The 20,356-nt window shown below is 43.4% G+C and overlaps 1 pseudogene; it reads right to left on the bottom strand.

Annotated features, from left to right (window-relative positions):
• Window positions 1-19,154: 19,154 nt before the first annotated feature.
• LOC105984725 lies at window positions 19,155-19,634 on the bottom strand (annotated as a pseudogene).
• Window positions 19,635-20,356: the final 722 nt, after the last annotated feature.

The raw sequence follows: 20,356 nt of genomic DNA, 5'->3' as shown, positions 1-20,356 counted from the left end.
TAGACTGCTCACATCCTGCATCCGGCCTCAACAGGAGTCATGTTATTTTTTTTTTCCATCTGTTATTTTTTTCCTTCTAAGCATCGTTTTCCCTTTCACACTGGATTTTTTCCCCCTCACTCTGGTCTCTGCCTCAAGGTAATAAAAGATCAGTGATACAGTGTTTTCTTTTACAATGTTATCTTCTTCTCTTGTAATTTTTCAAGTTCTCCTCTTTTTTCCTAAATTATTATTCTATTGCTTACTATAGTGTTGTGTTGAAAGATGTTTAAAAGCATTGCTGCCACTTTGCTTTGTTATTTAAAGTGTGTGTGAGGGGGTTAGATTCCTTTATTCACACCATGAGGTTCGGGATATTCTTTTCTAAATCAAAATTTCATGCTTATTCATCAGGCCACTGATCTAGGTCATCTTTGCTTATTGAGGGAGGAATACCAAGCACTGTAATTAAATAAATAAAATGAAAACTGATAAGATAAAGCACTGTTTCAATACAACTAACACCAGTTAGTTGGAGTCTCTGGTCCTCATTTTATAGCCTGAAGACAGTTCAGATGTTAGGTGATAAGGACAATAATGTTATTTTGGGGGGACAAACTAAGGCAAAATAACAAATTTCAAATTTTAAAAATGAAGCTATGCATCTGAGACAGGAAACCCACTGATAGAAAATGTCACAGATGTGAGTCCTTTTTGCTCCCTTACATCAGACCAGTACAAAGTAGCAGAGAAGCAAAGGTAGATGTTTTTCCCTCTTAGCTCACTCAATCATCTTTTTAAAAGATTGGTCTAGAGTTAGGGATACAGGTCAGTGGTACAAAATTGCCTAGCACCTCCACTTCCAGCACCACAAGCAAACAAACAAAAAAAGTCCTCAAACCAAAATTAGTCCTAAAAAGCACAAATTTGTTCTTTGTGAGGCAGTGTTGTAATTTTCCATGCCCTGCCTGACATAGAATGCTATGATTTTAAGGAACTAATAAAAGAAGTAGATAAGAAAAAGTTAAGTGCACATGTAAAGAGCTAAGCAATCCCAGGGCTGGGAAGGTGGCTCAGTGGTAGAGTGCTTGCCTTGCATGCATGAGGCCCTGGGTTTGATTCCTCAGCACCACATAAGCAAAAAGAAAAAAGCTGGAAGTGGTGCTGTGGCTCAAGTGGCAGAGCGCTAGCCTCGAGCTGAAGAGCTGAGGGACAGCGCCCAGGCCCAGAGTTCAGGCCCCATGACTGGACCCCCCCCCCAAAAAAAAGAGCTAAGCAATCTGTTCTTTAGCCCTTAAGATGAGTATAGCAACATTGAGTTACACTGTCAAGGATGAATTTTCTTTCCAAGCAATACCTTCCACACCCAATTCCCAAAGCCATTTACTGGTATCATCTTTGGAAAGCTAGAGGTGGAAAATTTTGTAACTGCCTGCTGCAAAACTTCCAATTGTCCCTGCCCTTTAAAATAACAAAGGCTTTAATTTCTTCATGTTATTGTCTTATGGACCCACAGAAAAGTGATGCTATTCATTAGCTCCTATTCATTAGCTGCATGTTTTCAAATGATACTTATTTTGGCTAAGTCCCAGGTTAATCTAGACTTACATTCTGATGTCAGGCCAAGTTTGAAAATGGTCATCTTCTGGTGAAAGTCTAGCTGTGAGGATTTCTCATGCAAAACCAGAAAGGACATCTTTTAGTACAGACTCTCCTGTCCTGGCTGGCTTTGAACCTTGATCTTCAGAGTAGCAAGGATTATAGGCAGGAGTCAGCAGCACTGAGTGTAGAACTTTATCAGACAGTTTTGACATTGTGATATTGAGGACTTGGGATATCTAGATTTAGGTTGCTATTGGCTAATGATCATTTTTGCTTGGGGATCACATTTTTATCCTCAAAACACTTCGAAATATTATGAAAGTTAGGGAGGCCCAGACCAAAAAAGAAGCAGCACACACTATAATCTTGATTGATACATAGGTCTCATTCTGTAGAGATGATTTATATGGTAACTACCCTTTTTGAATCAGACCACCATTTCCCTTGCTGGTTGGGAGTTGAATTAGTTGTCTATTGTTTTTTTTTTTTTTTTTGTCAGTCATGGGCCTGAACTCAATCTGGGCGCTGTCCCTCAGCTCTTCAGCTCAAGGCTAGCGCTCTACCACTGGAGCCATAGTACCACTTCCAGCTTTTTCTGTTTATGTGATGCTGAGGAATTGAACCCAGGGCCTCATGCATGCAAGGCAAGCACTGTACCACTGAGCCACCTTCCCAGCCCCAGTTGTCTATTGTTGTACAATAAACATGCCAAAATTTTAGCAGCTTAAAATACCCATGTCTCCTCATTTCTAAATGTCAAGATTTGGGTGTACTTAGCTTGGCCCTTAGGTTTGGAGGGTTCTCCAAGACCAAAATTAGTGTGTTGGTGGTGCCTGCAGTTATCCTAAGGCTCCACTGAAGAACACTTCCAAATTCATAGCGCTGCTGGCAGATGTCAGGATTTCACTAGTTGTTGACCAGAGCTATCAATTATTTGCCATGTGAAGCTCTCCTAAGGCACACAAACTTTGGCATCTCACTTCCTTCAGATCAAAGACTTAGCAAAAGAGAGAGCGAAAGATGGCAACCCAGATGGAAGCCACAGTCTTTCTATAATCTCATCTGGGAAGTGACATCCTGTCATTTTTGCCATAATCTGTCCCATAGAAACACTAGATCTAATGGCACTGAAGAGGTGGCAGCAATTAGGCTAGGGTGTGAAAGTCCTTGGAGGGAGGGTGAGGACATGGGGCATTTCAGAAGTTGCTGATTACCGGAGTTAGTCATTTCTTCCTTGCCACGGGATTATGAAGCTGAGGTCACAGAGGGAAACTGCTCTAGGTTGTCTGATTTGGGGGAGTTTGGGGAAAGGTTACAAATAAAAATATAGTGTGGTACCGGGCACCGGTGGCTCATACCTATAATCCTAGCTACTCAAGAGGCTAAAATCTGAGGATCGCAGTTCAAAGTCAGCCCTGGAAGGAAAAGTCCATGATACTCTTACCTCCAGAAAACTGAAAGTGGTGCTGTGGCTCAAGTGGTAGAGCGCTAGCCTTGAGCTGAATTGCTGAGAGACAGTGCGTAGGCCCAGAGTTCAAGCCCCGTGACCAACAGAACAAAATAAAATAAATAAATAAATAAATAAAAATAAAAAAACCCAACAGTGTGGACTGGTTATAGTGCTACTTGCATCTATTAGCTTCAAAATAGAACCCTAACTCTGGCCAATGGTTTTTTCCCCTCCCTGCCCACCCTAAACACAGCTTTGGAGTGGAGGAAGTTAATGAAAGACTAACAGCAATCCTGGAAGAGAACACACACACACACACACACACACACACACACACACACAGAAGGTGGCTCATTTGGGAGGATCAAATCTGTATTTATAGGACGGAGTTGGAACCATTGTCTGAGAGGCTTGGGGCCTCTGAGTTACAAGGTGAAAGCACTGCCACCCTGGTCTACTATTGTAGGCAGAACTGAGGTATAGGAGGGTTGCAGACCAGTTAGTACATACTGGTTTAGTTCTGCTTTCACCACTGATTTCCTGTCCTGCCTTGGCAAGTCACTGAGCCTCCCTAACTTCCCTAGGGTGTAGTGAGAAAGAATGACATGAGGTTTATAAAATGACCTATGATCCATGGGGGATCGTCAAGATAGCCTTCTGGTTTGGTTGTATACATGCATGAAGATAAAAGGCCAAGTTAGAAGCATATTTAGTGGCTTTGGGTCTTTGCTGAAGTTATTATTTTTTTTTACGGTGGTATGCTGGCAAATGTTTAACAATGACTCTTCAGCAAAAAAAAAAAAAAACCTTGATTTGTACACATGCCAATTTCCAGGGTGTAAATCCTGCTACCATGGCCAGTTTCAAGATCTCAGGCCAACGTGGTGTTAGTGAACTTGGAGTTGGAGAAAGATGCACAGAAATAGCGCTATAAGACCTTAAGAGCTGGCTGGAGCACACCTCTAGGTTTATGCTACTTCCCTTCCGATTATTTTGAGTCTCAAAAATAGTCATATTTTATTTTTTATTGGTTGTACTGGGGCTTGAACTTAGGGCATCACACTTGTTAAGCAAGAGCTCTACTACTTGAGCCATACCCCCAGCCCTTTTTGCTTCAGTTATTTTATTTTGTTTTATTTTTTTGTCGGTCATAGGGCTTGAACTCTGGGCCTGGGTGCTGTCCCTCAGCTCTTCAGCTCAAGATGAGTGCTCTACCATTTGAACCACAGCACTACTTCCCATTTTCTGGTGGTTTATTGGAGATAAGAGTTTCACAGACTTTTCCTGCCCAGGCTGGCCTTGAACGGAGATCCTCAGATCTCAGCCTCCTGAGTAGCTAGGATTACAGATGTGAGCCACTGGCACCCAGCTGCTTCAGTTATTTTTTAGATAAGATCTCATGCTTTTTGTCCTGGTCCCTCCTTGATCCTCCAACATCCAACTCCCACACAGCTAATCTTATAGGTGTACCTTATCACACCTAGCCAACAATAGCTATAATTTCAATATAACAATGAGTTATATAGTACCAAGTGCTTCAGATACAGTATCTCATTTCATAACAAACCTGTGTGATTCAAGATGTATATTTCTTTTTTCAGTAGCCAAAAATAGACTAAAATTTAAATATATTACCATTCTTTACTTCCTACTACACTGACCCTGATGTCTTTACAGTAAGCACAGCTAATTTTTGTCCTTTTATATGTCTAATCAAAAGCTATCCCAAATTTAGAGATGTCCTAGAATTTCTTGGCATGGGGTATTAAGCCTCAGTAAGCGATAACCTCTTTAATATTGACCTCTACAGTTTTAAATCCACTTGAAAGTGTCCATTAATTTTCTCTTAATTTCTCAATAATCAATTTGATTCCCATTGCTGACACTGCACTAGTGCACTAGACTAGAAGTGTGGGAGGGTCTGTATCCCTGTTCACTAGGGCAGGTTGGAAACTTGGTGATTTATCAGGTTCTCCCCATAAGAGAATCTTGGCAGGCCATTCCAGCAGAGAGCTAGGAGGAGAGCTGTAGGAACCAGACTCACAGTAGAGGTGAATGTCCCCTAGAAAATCTTCTAGAAAAGTGAAGATGTGGGCTAGAGTAGTGGAACCTTTGTCAGGCTGGTTATCTTCTGAGGGCAGGGGAGAGGAAGAAGAGGAAGAGGAGGAGAGAAGAGAGAGAAAGTGGGGAAGGAGAGAGAAGGAAAGAAATAGGAAGCAAAAGGAAGAAAGGAATGAGAACTATACCTATAACTATGTTGGATGTGTGTGTCTGAGAGAGAGAGTTGGATACCTGTCTAGCTGTTTGAGACCTAATTTCTGATGCTTGAGTTCGCAATGGCTACTCTGAAATGTAGTAGCTGCTACTCCCAGAGTTCACTTGGTAGCACTTCCTCAGACTGACATTGCCATACTTGTAGCCCATGAACCCCGACCTCACAGATTGTGTCAGGAATAGATGAAGTGCTCCAGCCATGAGGTTGGCTGGCATGAGACCACTGTCCAACAGATGTGCCTTCTGAACACCTCGTCGGCATCTCATGACATGTGTTCACTGTGGGAGAGAGTGGAAATACTCTGGGCGAAACTGAGAAGTAGTCAGTGAAAAGGAAAAGGCAGAGACCAGGAAACTTTGAAGAGGCAAATGCAAATGCGGTGAGGCAATTTATACGCCAGGAAGGAAGGATGGTAGAGCCCTTGTAGAAGGAAAGAAAAAGGGCCGGGAAGGTGGCTCAGTGGTACAGCGCTTGCCTCACATGCATGACGCCCTGGGTTTGATTCCTCAGCACCACATAAGCAGAAAAAGCCAGAAATGGTGCTGTGGCTCAAGTGGTAGAGAGCTAGCCTTGAGCTGAAGAGCTGAGGGACAGCGCCCAGGCTGGGAGTTCAAGCCCACAACTGACAAAAAAAAAAAAAAGAGAGAGAGAGAGAGAAGAAGGAGGGGAGGGAAGAGGAAAGAATAAAAGGAAGAAGGAAAAGAACAAAAGAAAGGAGGGGGGAGGGACAAGAAATATCTTCCAAGAAGAGAAGATAAGGAGCAGGTCTCCAAGGAGCTATTTGCAGGCTCTGCCTGCCCTCAGAATCCTATTATGGCTGCCAGTGACACAAGCTGTCACTGGCAACTACAGGCAAGCTTACCAATCAAAGAGCCCAGGGCCCACAAGGACGGAACACATGGTGTCTTCAGCCTTTCTGTAGAGGGGTGGGTCCACAGCTTCAGCAGGCTGGCCATAGGATACCTCTGACAGAGGAAAGGTCCCCACTCTCAGTGGACAAGTAAGGCTCATCTTGAGGCCACCTTCACATTGCTCAATGGTCTTACTAAAGAACTTCAGAATATCTTCCCAGGACTGCAACTGGCACTGCACTGAGTGACTGCAAGTGTTGTAAGATAAGTGTTATTATCTCTAGAAGCCCAGGCGACCTCTTTCCTCTGGGTTGTTAGGAGAGAGGAATATTCTGAGGCTTATATACTACATGGTGTGGAATGCTCTATTTTTCTTCCATTGTGACAGAATCCTCAGGCTCTGGCTGGATGTAAGATTAACTGCGATGAAGATCTCATTTCCCAGCTTCCCTTACAGCAACCACTGAGTTCTGGCCATGAATGTTAGAAACAATTCTGAACACCATTTAGACGGGGTGGGTGGAGCCTCTCCCCCTTTCCTAATGGGAGGAACTCCAAAGTGACCTTTAAAAAGGAGCAGCTGGGTGCCAGTGATTCATATCTGTAATCCTAGCTACTCTGGAGGCTGAGATTTGAGGATCACAGTACAAAGCCAGCTCCAGCAGGAAAGTCTATGAGACTATTATCTTCAATGAACCACCAAAAAGTTAAAAGTGGAGCTGTGGCTTAAGTGGTAGAACTCTAGCTTTGAGCAAAAAAGCCCAGGGATAGCCCCCTGGCCACTGAGTTCAAGCCCCATTGCCAGCACAACAACAACAAAAGACTTAGAAGGGCAGAGATACAGAACTAGCCAGTGTGGAAGACCTGGCAATAATGAAATACCCACAAGCCAATTGCACGTCCACAACAATGCACTGCTATTGCTTCTAAATTGAACACAAACTGAGATAGATAGGTGACATTAAGTGAGCTGAAAGAAGTGGTATGAAGAACTTAAAGAATAGCTCAAAGTGGGGAAGAGTAGAGATGAAAGTGAAAAAACCCACTGCTTCCTGGTTCCCACTCCTGGAAAGTCCATTAAAAGCTCCTTAAAGAGGGCTGGGAAGGTGGCTCAGTGGTAGAGTGCTAGCCTGCATGCATGAGGCCCGGGGTTCAATTCCTCAGCACTACAAAAGCATAAAGAAAAAAGCCGGAAGTGGTGCTGTGGCTCAAGTGGTAGAGTGCTTGCCTTGAGCTGAAGAACTGAGGGACAGCACCCAGGCCCAGAGTTCAAGCCCCAGGAGCAACAAAATAAATAAATAAATAAACAGCTCCGTAAAAGGTGACAACATTCATCAAGGATCCAATGTAGCAGATGAGAAAGCAGGGAAGTGTTTCTCTAGGAAAAAGACATGAAGTTACTTCCCTGCTTTCTTAAGTGTGTGCAGCTCTGCTTTAAGATGGATGTGGAGGCATTCCTCTTTCCAGATCATCCAATAGAGGAAAGACTTCAGATAGAGCCGGAGAGATGAGAAGAATCTCTGGGCTCCTAATTCAGCCACTCATCTCTAAGCCTGGTCCAGTGAGCTCAGCTCTTCTGTGTCTTTGAGTTTTGGCCCAGGTCAGATAAATGCTGGCTCTCTTTGGGGTTCATCAACTAAGGAAGCACTTCTCACAGTTGAAGGTCTCATGTTTTGTAGAAGGGGAATCTGTCTTTTCCTACAGTAAGATTGGCTCCCACCCATGTAGTATGACTCTGGTTAAGAAGGTCTATGCCAGACACCTTGAGTGTTCCCTTAAGGGCCACTTGCCTGTGGCTTTTTTCCCTTTCACATTTCCACTTAGTTCTCCGCCCCCTGCTTTCTTTCTTTCTTATTATTATAAATAGCACTTAAAACTCTAGAGCCAGGCTCTTCAATTAAGGTGTAGACAAAGTGGTTTGACTCCACTTGATTAAAAACTCTGTGAATGGGAGCGAACACAAACCTCAAAACATTTGCCTTTCAAAGCCAGAGGATCAAGAGAGAGAAACTGTTATGTGATCTCCAATTTGCCAGATGTCAATTTAAAGGGGCCTAAGAAGCCCTAAGCCTTTGTTTACCAAATTCTTGCTCTGAACCTAGTGGAACTCAGGACCATGTCTACCTGGCTTGAGAGACCACCAAAAGGCCAAGATTGGATGGGAAGGGGCTGAGTGGGACTGGGACTGCTGAGGGAATCTTTGGAATTTTGTTTTTTGTTATTGTTTTTTTTTTCCTCTTAATTATCTGGGGGCTGACCTCTCAGAAATTGGTTCTCTTCGCAGTTAGGAAATTAACCCTTAATCTCCACAAATGAGGGCAATCAACCCATTTACTAAATAAACACAAATCAGGATGGCCTGGCAGTCCGTCTTTGTGATTTAATTTGAGAATGACTTCACCTGAGAAAGGAGCAGAGGCGTGGCTGGGCTGGTCACCTGGTTGGGTCCCCACGCAGATTGGCAGATTAGAGGAGGCTAAAAGAGGGCAGAGCTAAGATTGGAGGGAGATTTCTTTACTTTTGTGAGAAAACCTGAAGGGGTTTGGTTTTACTTTCTGAATTTATTTGGGGAGCTCCATTGTAGGGCATTTGTTTTCGTTTTGAAAGTGTGAAGTTGATTCGAGCAACTGTTAAGAGTGCTGGATATCAGAAGCTTCTGAGAGGAAACTGAGAACCCCTTTTATTAATATGTTAGGGAATCTCTCCTTGCATTTCATTCCCTTTCTCAGTCACTGGTTATCCTGTTTATTGTTAATCATGGAAATATATAGAAGTCCCAGGAACTTAGCTGCAGTGGGGTACCGGGGTAGGTGCAAAATAAATGCTCAATTAATGAATGAATGAATAAGGTAGAGCTTAAATTGAAAGGGGTGTAATAACAGGTCATTGCTTTTGTTTATTTTAAAATATGCATTTGAATCTACCAAGTGTCTAGCACTTTGCCAGAAGCCAAAGAGTAATATATATATAATATATATAACATGTAATAAACATATATATACATATCTATATATATGTGCCTAACATCCTGGATTTTATTACAGTCTTGAAAAACGAATAGAGGGGCTGGGAAGGTGGCTCAGTGGTAGAGTGCTAGCCTGCATGCATGAGGCCCGGGGTTCAATTCCTCAGCACTACAAAAGCAAAAAGAAAAATGCCGGAAGTGGTGCTGTGGCTCAAGTGGTAGAGTGCTAGCCTCGAGCTGAAGAGCTGAAGGACAGCACCCAGGCCCAGAGTTTAGGCCCCACGACCGGAACCCCCCCCCCAAAAAAAAAGAAAAACGAATAGATTTTTCTTTGTTTTTTGCAGGAATCTTCAGCTTTTCTTAAAGTTATAAAGTTTGTCATTGAGCTATGAACCAGCTGGTCCTTTGATTCAAAAAGGAGAGACTTTGCTGGGCACTGTGACTCAACCTGTAATCCTAACTACTCAGGAGATTTGAGGATTGAGTTCAGAGCCAGCCAGGGCAGGGGGAAGTCCATGAGACTATAGGGCTGTGTGGCTCAAGTGGTAGAGCACTAGCTAGCCTTGATCATAAAAGCTCAGCAAGCAGACCACATGTGTTCAAGGCCCAGGACCTGCACAAGAAAAAAAAAAGTGGGGGACTTTTTTGTCAGAAGGAATCTCAGAGATAAATAATTCTTTCCTTTTATTTTACAGGTGAGAAAAATAGAAGCCCAAGATAGCAGTGAATTGTCTAAGTGCTGATGGAAATGACTGGAACCAAAACCACATGGTTGGTTCCTGGACCTGTGTTTTTATCCAAGAAGCTTGCACATTATGGCCCAACCATACCGTCTCTGCTTCCTGCTCACCTCAACTGGAAATGGCTTGTGGACATACCAGGGTTTAAGATCAGTGGCCACTGCGGTGAGGAAGGGTGGCTCAGGGAGACCTTCAGACAGGCTGCACATGAGGCCACGTTGCTTGTCTGCAGCCTGAGCTGACCCCTCACAGCTGCAGCTCCTCAGAAAGGAATTGGAGGGCCTGGCAGAAACCACTGCTGGGGTCCAGCCTGACCTCCCCACACACACAGCAGGGGAGGGACGTGGCGGTTCCGGCTGGCTGTCTGAGCCGGAGAAGGGGCTGCTGGCCCACCCAGTGACCTCCAACAGAGCTGCTGCCAAGAAAAGGAGTTAAGACGGCCTGGGGAGCGAGAGAGGAAGCATCAGGGAAGGAGGTAAACAAAAGAAGCGCCTGACTTCTCACTCCAGCAAAAGGAGCTTTGGTCTACCTGTGAAACTTCTCTCCTTCTCTTCCCCTAGCCTTAAATTTACAAAGTGAATCTAGGCTCCAAGAGATGGCCCATTATTTTAGAGCCCTGGTTCTGAGCACCATATTGGTCATGTTGTGTTTTGGCACCCAGAGTTGATGAAGTCCTGACTTTAAATTCCAGCTGACTTGAGAGTGAGCCAGCTGACTGAATCTACTGTCTGATATTAGTCAGATGCTTACTATTTTTATGAATAGCTAACATTTATTTGATGTTCATTGTACCCACCATGGTGCTAAGCCCTTAACCCATGCATTGAATCATTTTCTCCACAGCAGCACTGAAAAATGGCTATTTTTTTATCTGACCCATTTTATAGATGGAGAAACCAAGATCCAGGATCATAGCACTAGCAAATAGAGGAATAACACTTTGAATCCAGTTTTTATTTTGTTGTGGGAAGGGAAAAAGGAAAGGGTAGAAATTTAGCAGCATATTTCCAACAGTGTTTCAGTGTGAGCTACCTAAATACCGACGTATGTCTGGCCTGGAGAAAACACAGCCAGTGGACAGGACTGGCTTGCGTTTTCTATGAAACTTCAGGGAAGACACATTTTAAGGCTAGGAATGTGGCTTAGTACTTGCTTAGTATGCATGAAGCTCTGGGTTCCATTCCTCAGTACCACATACACAGAAAAGGCCAAAAGTGGCATTGTGACTCAAGTGGTAGAGTGCTAGCCTTGAGCAAAAAAAGCTCAGGGACAGTACCAGGCCCTGAGTGCAAACTCCAGGACTGGCAAAAAACCCCAAACCCCAAAACCCAAAACAAAAAGACACGTTTTAAAAAATTATTTATAGAAGCTGGGCACTGGAGCTTCTACTTGTAATCCTAGCAATTCAGGAGGCTGAGATCTGAGGATCATGGTTTAAGTCAGTGAAACTCTTTAACTCCAATTAATTAAAAAGCAAAAAGAAAAGAAAAAAGTGGAATGCTGTGGCTGAAGTGGTAGAGTGCTAGTCTTGAGCAAAGAAGGTCAGGGATAGCCCCAGGCCCCAAGGTCAAGCCCCAGGACCAGCGAGTGCGCGCGCATGCGCGCACACACACACACACACACACACACACACACACACACACACACACACACACACACAAGCATATGGTATACAAGTATGAAGAGTGTCATAGCAAACTCATTATTTTGTACAATATTGTGTGTGTGTGTGTGTGTGTGTGTGTGTGTGTGTGTGTACACCATCAGTGGGGCTTGAACTCAAGGCTTCATTCTGTTGCTTAGCTTTTTCTGGTGAAGGCTGGAACCCTACCACTTGAACCACAGCTCCACTTCTGGCTTTTTGCTGTTTCATTGGAGATAGTGTCTCATGGGCTTTTCTTCCTGGGCTGGTTTTGAACCTTAATCTTTAGCTCTCTACTTTCCAATTAGCTGGGATTTACAGACATGAGCTACCAGGGCCTGGCTAATGCCATGTGCTTGGATCACTGAAGATGTGTTTCTGTCTGCTTTCTCTGAGCCAGCTGTTCAAGACAACATCACAGGGCTAGGAAGCTGGTGGGCTGCCAGTGATGGTAAGATGTATAGGATGCCTACCCTGGTCACCAGCTCATGATTCTCATTCTTTTGGGTAGCTGGAGAGCTTTGTCTTGAGCTGTTTCGATAGCTGCTAGTTTTAGGGTGATGGGCCTCCTCTCCCTTTTGTTTAGAGAGACACAGTTGAGAGCCCAGGTTTTGCGAATTTGAATCCCTTTCCAGTGCTTGTTAGTTTTGAACAAGCTGCTTTAACTGGGCCTTAATTTCTTCACCTGAAAATGGGAAGAATAACAATAACAATAACACCTGCCTTTTATGGTTGGGAAATAAGATAAATAATACATCAAACCTAATATCTGGCAGGCTGTACATGTGCCACAAACAGATAACAGAGTCAAGGCTTAAAAAGGCAACTCAGGAAAACAAGGGATGAAGTTTCTGATTCCTCAGAAGGCTGCCAGCGTCCTCTCTGCCTAGTTGAGAATGGAAATACAGCAGGAAGGGCTGGGTGGGAAGAAAATCTTTCTTTTATCTGAATATGTCCAGTGAACTAAGAAGCTGAAGAGATGGATATTTATAAGTTGCTACAGCCCACAGTAGTTGTTGAAGATTTCCTTTCCAAATCTGGATGCATATACCCGACAGTAAAGATATTTTGGGCTTCCTATGTTTATTTCTACTTGTGTCCTTTTTAGGTGTAAGTCTTTTAGAATCAAGAACTGTGCTAGGTATAAATGAAAGAATGGGGGGTGGGAACAGAAAAAGAATACCGCTATTTCAGTCTTAAGTAATAGGTACATAGAGTTTATCAATATAATCACAATTTTCAGGGAATTTGAACTTCTGATAGAAAACACGAAAAAAATGAAGTCCTAGTGGTATGTTTTCACCATGTTTAATTTGGTTGTGGGGTGTGTGTCTGTGTATGTGTGTGCGTGTATGTGTCAGAGAGAGAGAGAGACAGAGAGAGAGAGAGAGACAGAGAGAGAGAGAGAGAGAGAGAGAGAGAGAGAGAGAGGAGTCCAATGGATGGAACTCAGGACCTCATGCTTTTACTTAGCTTTTTTTTGTCCAAAGCTGGTGCTCTACCATTTGAGCCACATTACCACTTCTGGCTTTTTGGTGGCTAATTGGAGATAAGAATCCATGGATTTGTTTGTCCAGGCTGCCTTTAAACCTTGATCCTGAAGTCTTAGTCTCTGGAGTAGCTAGGATTATAGGCTTGAACCACCAGCACCCAACTCAATTTTTGTTGTTGTTGTTGGTTGTGGGGCTTGAACTCTGGGCCTGGGCACTATCTCTGGGCCTCTGCTCTTTCGTTCAAGGTGAGCCACCGTGCCACTTCTGGTTTTCTGGGTGTTTTACTGGAGACAAAAGTCTCACAGAGTTTCCTGCCCGGTCTGGCTTTGAACTGAGATCCTCAGATCTCAGCCTCCTGAGTAGTTAGGATTACAGGCATGAGCCACCGATGCCCGGTTCAATTTAGTTTTTTTTTTTTGATTGCTATTCTGCCCATTTTATTAGAAATACAGCCAATCTGAAATGCCTGGCATAACATTTTGGATGCTCACTGCATGAAATGCTCTCTGGAAGAATCAGGAATAGGTATTTGGTACCTGCAAGCTTCTTGCATCAAATCCATATTTGTATTTCTCAGGAGGTTTTGCACAATGGCTTAATAAATCTGCGTGGAGTAAATAAATTGCTATTTTCTACATTTTTGTTTTAAACTCTAGGCAATTAATTCTGTTGGTTTAATTTTCCTCATTACAGTTTCTGAAAACTTAAACAATGAAGTTTGTGTTTAAACATGTATGCAAAATAACAATTAAGGAACTGGATATGCATGCTAAGCCAGTGATTGCTTAGCATGCATCAGGCCCTGGCTTTGAGTCCCAGAACCAGAAGGAAAAAAAAGATTATTGCAAGACTGCAGACTGCTGCAGTGGCATCTGTACCTATCACTATGGCCTTCTCCTTGAATAAAGTCTGTCTCACTATATTTAAAAGACCAAACTATTCATTATGAATGGTTCAGTAGTGGAGTAATTAATTGCCTATGGCTCGTGAGGAACTGAATTTGATCTCCAACACTGCAAAACAAAAACAAACAGCACTTTGGGCTAGGGATATTGCTCAGTGGGAGAATGAGGGTTTATGCTTCAATCCTGGGTTCTATCCTCTTGGAAAAGCAAGAACAAACAAAACACACTCAAACCAATTACAAAAATGCTGCTTTATGTTGTAGCCTCTTTTTTAAAAATTCATAAAGCAGTGAAAAGGTTTTGAGTATATCAAGTATTAGAACACTATCTTACTATTTAAAAACCACAGGTTTTGTTTTGATAAACCAGATAATCTAGTGTATATATATTTTAATGGTGCCAGTGTGTATTTTCTGTTTCTTTTGCAGTGTTAGGGACTCAATCCAGGCCCTCACAAATACCACTGAGCTACCTTCCCCAGTCCCTCTAATATGTTTTTATCTGCATTTTTTCAGATGCAGAAATAGAATCTCAGAGAGGCTGAATAGTTTCCCCAAGCTCCAGAGCTGGTGACTCTGAGGGATGGGATATGACCAGAGCAATTCCATTCCAGAAGCAGAGCTATGACTTGATCCCAGTAACACGTATGCTCCTGGCCAATGAACCCTTCTGGCTGGAAGATCTCATTTCTGCCCAAACTCTGGGGAGAAAGGGCCGTCTCTAAAGATTCTCATTTCATGTTTCAGAACAGCTTTAATTGTTATAAAGTCCTTCATTATATTGAACTGCGATCTACCTCCCCAAGGCTCCCATTGATCTTCACAGAGCAAATTTAATCTCTTTTCCACAACCCCCCCCTCAGGTACATGTGTGCCACCCCTCCCTCATTCTCCTCCTCCACAACGGTTTGTGGGAACCCTGGAAGCAGACCCTCTCATGTTTCCTAGCACCCAAAGGACTGAGGCTGAGGCTGAGGGGGAGGCTGGACAGACTTATGCAGGAGGTGGGATGTTATATCAGGTATTGACAATAGCTTCTAAGCAACGTTTGGGGGGTGGGGTTCTCTGGGAACCAGCTAAGCATTCTTACTATACCTGAATACCACACTTCCCTGTAACACAGACAGTGCTATAAGATGTAACTGACCTTCAAAAGTGGGGAGTCCTAGCCTGGCACCCATGGCTCACACCTGTAATCCTAGTTAATCAGGAGGCTGAGATCTAAAGGCAGTTTGAAGCCAGCATGATCAGGAACATCCTCAAGATTCTTATCTCCAATTAACTACCAAAAAGCTGGAATTGGAGCTATAGTTCAAAGTGGTAGAGGGCTAGCCTTGAGCAAACAATAACAAAACACCTCAAGGACAGCACCCAGGCCCCTGAGTTCACGCCCCAGGACCTAAATAAATAAATAAATAAATAAATAAGAAAAAAATCGGGGAGCCCAGTGGAACAGCAGTAACTCCTAGCAGTCTTCATTCCAACTTAATGGGGATCATGGAAAAGGGAACTATATGTTAGTGAGGATAAGACTTCAAAAGGCCTCAAAAAGGGGAGAGTGGAAGGCCTGAGTGAGGAGCAGAGGAATGATGAGGTGGTACCCAACAGGCTTGATACCAGACCCTTGCCAAATGCTAGATCGTAAATGAATATTCTGGTCTGGGCAGGAGAGATCCCAAAGGCAGGCTTTGAAACCATCTTTGCACCCTATCAGTTATGTTGTATAGGTCAGAATTCATGGGAGTATAACAGGATGGGGCTAATAGTAATGCCACCAAGGCTAACATCCCTGGGAGAGCTGTCAAGAGGGAAGAGGAGGAGCATCTCTATGGCCATCCCCTCCAGCCTTTGGTAACTGTGATATCTCTAAATGTCAGCAACAACAATTGTCCACAATCCTGATCAGAACCATAGACACTTCAGAGAGGCAGCAGAAACAGCCACTAAATGCAATGATACCACGATGCTCTCATTGTGTCCAAAGGAAAGTTCACACATCCCAACAAAGCACATGGGCCAGGCTCTGTGTGTGTCCCTCCAGATGGATACAAGGTAAAGAAGTCCCTGTGTCTGGCTATCCCTGTGTGAGGCTCTCTATGAAGCTCTTAAGGACCCATTCTCTTTCCAGGGCATTGAGGAAGGAGCATGGGAGGTGACCATTTCGTGTGCTGTTGAATAGGGGGGTATCGCTGGGCATCTGTACCACCTGTCATCTTGGACATGTGAGCTGTGCGGTCGCAGAAGGTTTTTCTGAATACCCTTAGAACAAGTGGAACCCCTCATCAGACAGACTCCCCTTTGTCTAAATCTAGATATTGCTTTCTAAGGGCACAGAGGGTACGACTAGCCCTGTCAGCATCCCTTAGAATCTGGGGCCAAGCCTTTGAGCCCTTTGAGCAGACAGGCATTCTGCATCCCGTCAGCATCTCACAGCGATTAACATAACAGGACGCCAGGCCCATCAAGATAAGGCTCCTAATGGTCACAATGGCTTCCCGTTCTCCCCAGCCCTTCTTTATTGCTCTCCACTTTCCGCTCACTTCCAGCAGAGAAGAGTTTAGAAGCGTGGAGCTAGGCCAGCGGTTCTGCAGGCAGTTCCCTGCAAGGCGTGCGAGGGCTCCAGGGACAGGAGGCATTTCCCTTTAATAAGCTTCTCACACTACATTAAAGATAAAAGGGGAAGGGAAATATTTATATTCTGACAAAGCAGCTCTTCCCTTCAGGCTCTTGTTTTATTTATTAAGTTGCTCTGTCCTTCTCCATCTTTCTTTCTCTGTTTCAGGGCCTAGGCATTCATAGTCCATCTCTCCTTTAGTCATTAATTTTGTGGGCAAGTGACAGTGACAGGGGGACTTTAGAATCGATGTCAAAGAGAGATGGGATTATAGGTGGGTGCCATTCCCAAGTGATACATACAGCTGTTTCTCAGTCCTCCTGGGACTTGCATCCACTTTCACCCTTATTGTACAGCACTTGCTTGGTAGAGGTGTCATCACTTAGATGCATGATGACAACCTCTAGGACCTCTTTTTCTTCTTTTACAGAGGTGCTCCTTTTTTTTTTTTTAAACTTTTTGTGCTAGTAGGACTTGAAGTCAGGCCTTGATGCTGTCCCTGAACTTCTGTGCTCAAGGTTAGTGCTCTACCACTTTGAACTAATTAAGCACTAGAAACCAGAAGTGGAGCTCAGAGTGGTAGAGTGCTAGCCTTGAGCAAAAGAGCTCAAGGACAGAGGCCAGGCCCCGAGTTCAAGCTCAGGCCTGTAAGCCTAGTTACTCAGGAGACTGAGATCTGAGAATCATGGTTCAATGCTAGCCCGGACATTGTGAAACCACTAGAAAACCAAAAGTGGCTCTGTGGCTCAAGTGGTAGAGCGCTAGCCTTGAGCTGAAGAGTGCAGGGACAGCACCCAAGCCCAGAGTTCAAGCCCCACGACCAAAAAAAAAAAAAAAAAAAAGAAGAAAATTAAAAAAAGAAATCATGTGAGGATTAAGTTTGTAGCTGCAAGTGAAAGTACTTAAGATAGTTCCTGACTCATAGTAAGTCTATACAAGAATGAACAATTGTTGTTATCATCCAAAAGTAACCAATGAGTAACACTTGACCCTTACATTACAGACATGCACATCGACTGTGTGAATATGCATAATTAGATTCAACATTTATTGCTACTCTCTCCCTCCCCTCCTGCTCTTTGTGCTGATTCGAGGGCTTGAACATGGGGATTTGGTCACTGTCCCTGAGCTTTTGTACTCAAGGCTAGAGCTCTACTACTTGAGCCACAGCTCCAATCCCATCTTTTGGGTGGTTAATTGGAGACAGAGTTTCACAGACTTTCTTGTCTGGGCTGGTTTTGAACAGAGATTTGAAAATCTCAGCTTCCTGAGTAGGTAGGTATGAGCCACAGCAACACTATATTCCTCCTTTCACAGCTCTAGTTCTCTTACTTGCTCAGTTTCCCTTCCTTCCTTCCTTCCTTCCTTTCCTTCCTTCTTTCCTTCCTTCTTTCCTTCCTTCCTTCCTTCCTTCCTTCCTTCCTTTCTTTCTTTCTTTTGTTCTTTCTCTCTCTCTTTCTCTTTCTTTCTCTCTTTTTTTTCTTTCTTTCCTTTCTTTTTGCTGCTCCTGGGGTTTGACTCAGAACCTGAACACTGTCACTGAGCCTCTTTGTGCTCTGGGCGAGTACTCTACCACTTGAGCCACAATGCCAATTCCAGCTTCTTTTGAGTAGTTTATTGGAGATAGGAGTCACACAGACTTTCCTGCCTGGGCTAGCTTTGAACCACAATCCTTAGATCTCAGCTTTGTGAGTGGATAGGATTACAAGAGTGAACCACTGGTGCCGGCTTGGTCAATTTCTTGAATGGCCATATTTGTCAAGTAGATTCTTCTCTTGTCTACCTCACTAGAAAGGTCTCATGGGTGCTGTGTTCCCCAATTTCTTCCATAGTTGAGAATGTCTGGCTGTTCCTTCTCCCTATAAGCATCTACTTTCTACATACAGTGTCCTTGAGTGTTTTGCTTTCTCTCAGAATCTTGTAGGTCATTTTTCTACATTGAATGTTGTTATTTAGAAGGATGAAACTAGGTGTAGAAAATCCCATCCTGGATTTTCTTTTGGAATGCTTGGAGAATTCTTCCTTTATTCTTGAAATCTTATTGATGGTTTTACATAAAATTTTAGGTTAGAATGGACCTTTTAAGCCTGCATATTCAAGTGTTTGTTGAGTTTGGTGGAAAATTTCGATTTCATTTTGTTAATTATTTTTCCTGTTCTACTTTTTTTGGGGGGGGGAGTAAGGGAAGAGGCTCTTCTTTCAGATGCAGATGATGACTTTTATTTATAGTTGCTTTAATCCTTTTCTCCCTCTTTTATTACTTCAAGCATTTCCCATATGTGTTTTATTTTGAGAGCTGGTCTTTTGTGCTTTTATTGTTTTACTCATTTGCAGAAGAAGATGATGTTTTGATCCCCACCCCCTCCTCTTTCTTCTTCTTTGCTGGGATTGGGGCTTTATTCCCAGGCCTAACTTTTTTTTTTTTTGCTCACAGTTGGTACTCTACCACTTGAGCCATGCCTCCAGTTCTGTCTTTTTGCTTGCTAATTGGAAATAGTCTCTTGGATTTTTGTCTGTCTGGTCTGGCTTTGATTCTTAATTTCAGTTTCTTGAGTGGTTAGGCTTATAGGTGTGAGCCAGTAGCACCCGCCATGGTTCAGTTCTTTTTTTTTTTTTTTAAGTATATGCCTTTTATTAATTCATATATAATCACTGTCTTCCAGTTTGTTGAAACAGTAAGTTCGACCTCACTTGCCATAATAATGTCTGTCAAAGTGGTTAGCCATAAAAACTCCAACACCACATTCGTCTGAAGGTCACTCTCGACCATGGCTGCTTTATTTTGCCATTTTCATCCATGGTATAGTATTTCAGGACAGCCAGCTTAGTTTCTTTCTCTTCTGCTTGTTCTTCTTGGAAGTGGTGTAAGACTTTTTTTGTTGTTGTTGTTGTTCTGCCATGAAATCTTAACACTAGATGAAGAGTGGACTCCTTTTGCATGTTGTAGTCAGATCAGGTACGTCCATTTTCCAGCTGCTTACCATCAAAGATCAGTCTTTGCTGATCAGGAGGAATTCCTTCCTTATCCTGAATCTTGACCTTTACATTTTGTGTAGTATCTCAGGGTTCCGCCTCAAGCATGGCGGTCTTCCCCTAAGGGTTTTGACAAAAATCTGCATGATGGCCATGGTGTGATCATGGATGGTAGACAAGAAAGGACCATGTTGCAGTTCTTGCTTACATCTTTGGCTGCCTATTTTCTTCTTTTACCTCATCCTTTTGCTAGTTGTTTCAGCTTCAAGATTACTGTGTGTTTGTTCCTGAGGGTTACGAAAGAGGCAGAGGGATCTGTCCATTCCTGATACTGATAGTGCCTCTTGGCAGCAAGAACACACAGATGTTAAATGAAGATCAAAACCCTCTGTCAGGTCGGGAAACCAGACATGAGGTGCTGCGAGTGTCTAGAAGAAGGAGAAGGAGTTATGGAAGAGTTATGGTGGTTGAGATGCTCAAAGCCTGGCATGGAAGGCTGAATCAGTTATCAGTGAGCTTCCTGTCTGTTGAGGACTAGGGAGGAGAGGGCTAAGGATGGCCAGCAGGCATTACAATGTGGGTGGGATCTACACAGGGAAGGCTCACTTGGCTTAGACTTTGGGTCTTCTAACTTCATAGTCAGGGCTCATATCTTTCTTATTTGCTAGCTATGTGATTTTGGGTCAGCTGCGTGATTTCTCTGAGCCTTATTCTCCTCACTGGTTCACATGGGAATAAGTCATTTCAAGGTGTTGTTAAATGCAGAGTAAGGGGCTGGGAAGGTGGCTCAGTGGTAGAGCGCTTGCCTTGCATGCATGAGACCCTGGGTTCGATTCCTCAGTACCACATAAGCAAAAAGAAAAAAGCC

The sequence above is a fragment of the Dipodomys ordii genome, unplaced genomic scaffold, assembly GCF_000151885.1.
Source record: "Dipodomys ordii isolate 6190 unplaced genomic scaffold, Dord_2.0 Scaffold1, whole genome shotgun sequence".
Lineage (NCBI taxonomy): Eukaryota > Metazoa > Chordata > Mammalia > Rodentia > Heteromyidae > Dipodomys > Dipodomys ordii.
Note: the sequence above shows the minus strand (reverse complement) of the source record. Positions and strands in the feature narration are given on the sequence as shown.